The following is a 2,669-nucleotide window of genomic DNA, read 5'->3' on the forward strand; positions in this document are numbered from 1 at the left end:
AATTTGTTGAGTCAATGAAAAACAGGTTCTCCTAGTAATTTTTGTCTGTAAGCCAATTCTGGGGTGATGGCTCCTGAATTCACAAAAGCACCAGCAGTTCTGTCCCAAAGGTATCTTGTGAGTGAGGTCCCATTTCTTGATTCCTGCATCCTGCTTACCTTCCACCATCTGGCCAAGGGGCAGATACTCCGACAATAAATGCAGACCACAGCGCAGCTGCTANCGAGCTTCCCTGCTCACCTTCCCTTTTCAGCCTAAGTCTGTCCACATTGGCCTGAAGCGACCTCAGAAGCAGCAGTTAGGGCAAGAAACTTCCCTTCATTTCAAGAAAATTTTTTTTCACATTTGCATTTTATGCAAAAATTCAGGTTTCATCTTTACTTATTCTCACATTTGGTGGGAGCTGATGTCAGGAAATTAGAAGCAAACAATAACTTTTGTTTTCTATGTCTTAGCTGAATGAAAATGTGTACAATGTAGCAATGCATCTTAGCTGAACAAAAATATACACAATCTTTAGGCAAGCCTTGCTTTTTTACATCTCACACAAGAATGCAATGTTACCCTTTCTCGAACAAAATGCCTACATAACTGAGGACATCATCTTTGATGTTTAATGTTTAATAAGCCTATTTTATTTAAATACATCCTTTAGGAGGAAGTAGGAGAATCCAGTGCCTTTATTAAAAGAAGGCTGGGTAAGTAGTCATCTGTCAAATTTATCTGCGTGGCTCACCAACACTTCTTTATTGGAAACATCAATATTTCCACATCACAATTCCCAAAATGACTTTAAAATCTCAAAATTCTGTGTCTTCTTTGGCTTGCTTCTCTCTCGATTCCACCCAGGCTATATTAATAGTTCGCTTCACATCATCTCCGTCTTCATAAATTTTCTTTAGAACATTCATCAGTGTCTCACTGTTTCAGCGTTGTGGGAGGGCTTTTCTCTTTGCATTCTTTTTCAATCTAAGTCAATGTAGTCCCATTGCATGGTCTCTGCTTTCTTTCTACTGAAAATAAGAACTGTACCTTTTTTTGAACTGCTTTCCACAGAGATAGGTTTCAAGAGATTGTTCACAATCATGGAGGCACTCTTCCCATTTATATTCTTTACCAAAAGATCAAAGGACCTTTCTGTGAAATGCACCTGCACATTCTCGGCGGGGACTTGAACTGCAGTTTAGGTAATGTAGATTTCCCCAAACTTACCTGACTGGTCCCATCTGTAATTACTGCTTTTCATTGTATATCGTACTGTAGTGGGAGCAACCACAGCAAACCGGCTTGTCATTGTCAAAGAGTTCTGCTTTTCTCTGTGGTTTCTGCTGCATCCTGTTCTTGAGTTTTATCTCAATGTTGGATTTTTTTAAAAATGTTTGTTTATTTTTGAGAGAGAAACAGACAGAGCGAGAGCAGGGTAGGGGCAGAGAGAGAAAGGGAGACACAGACTCCAAAGCAGACTGCAAGCTCTGAGCTGTCAGCACAGAGCCGACCTAGGGCTCCAACTCATACGAGATCATGACCTGAGCCGAAGTCAGACACCTAACCAACTGAGCCACCCAGGCGCCCCTCAATGTTGGATTTTTCAGCTATAAGGGCAACACATTCTTTTTCTGATACCCTTTTCCAGCAGCACTTTCATCTCTTCTAAATCTCTCTGTAGCTTTTCCAAAGCTGAAGAAACCATAGTCTGGCTGGGTCAGGCAAGGCCCAGCTGTACCCCGCAGCAGAGAGAACAGGAAACCCAGCTTTGAGTACGCTCACCACATGCAGACCCCACTGGCACCAGTCATAGCCCACTTCAATGAATTTTGCTAAAGTGGGTCCAGAGCAGTCCTCTGCACCTAGTGATTCTGGAAATGCCTTCTAAGAAAAAAGGAAACACTGTCTCTATAAAGCCAGGCCATAATAATCCACAGTCATCTTCTTTCTATGAATCTCTGCTATCTCTTCTGCTGATCTCACAGCAGCACCTCACACTTTCCGTCAGTCTGTCACGGACAACTAACCACACATCAGGTATGCCAAGGCCCAGTATGCAAAGACATGCAAGGAGACAGAGTCTCAGCCTCATTCAGTAAATCAGCTCAACAAAGTTGATAATAACTACCAACCTGACTTCCAATTCTAGGTCCTCTGGTCATGTCCTCAGATCCTCGCCCAGATCCTTCCATGCATCCTACCACAGAATTTTAAGGACTGGGACTTGAGCCAGGAAACCAATATCTAAGTCCCAGCTTCATTCACTTATCACAAGCTGTTGTATTAACCATGTCTCTTATTTTCTGCATTCTGAGGCTCTGACATCTGGCGCCTCACTGACTATGCAGAGACTGTCCTTCCCAAGGGTAGCCAACTCTTAGAGACGGTAAACAACTGCATGCTTTTCAAATGCAAACCAACCACCCAGGGTCCGCACCCTTAACCACCCCCTGTATTCGGCTTTTACACCCCAGGCCACTATCTGCCTGCCCTAATCATCCCCAAGGCCGGGTACCATGACAACTCATAGCAGGACATGAAGCCCAAAGTCCACCAGAATTATTCAAACTAGCCAGTCCTAAACTTGCTTCCCCTGCCTCTCCTGTTTCTCCCATGGAAATCACAGGAAAGGCTCTTGCCCGACAGTTTCCTCCTCTCCCTCCCCCTCCGTCTCCTCCTCGTCT

The 2,669-nt window shown here is 43.9% G+C and overlaps 1 pseudogene; it reads right to left on the reverse strand.

Moving 5' to 3' along the window:
• Window positions 1-800: 800 nt before the first annotated feature.
• Window positions 801-1,334, reverse strand: LOC144237150 (calcyclin-binding protein pseudogene; annotated as a pseudogene).
• Window positions 1,335-2,669: the final 1,335 nt, after the last annotated feature.

This window comes from Crocuta crocuta, unplaced genomic scaffold (assembly GCF_008692635.1).
Source record: "Crocuta crocuta isolate KB4526 unplaced genomic scaffold, BGI_CrCroc_1.0 scaffold345, whole genome shotgun sequence".
Lineage (NCBI taxonomy): Eukaryota > Metazoa > Chordata > Mammalia > Carnivora > Hyaenidae > Crocuta > Crocuta crocuta.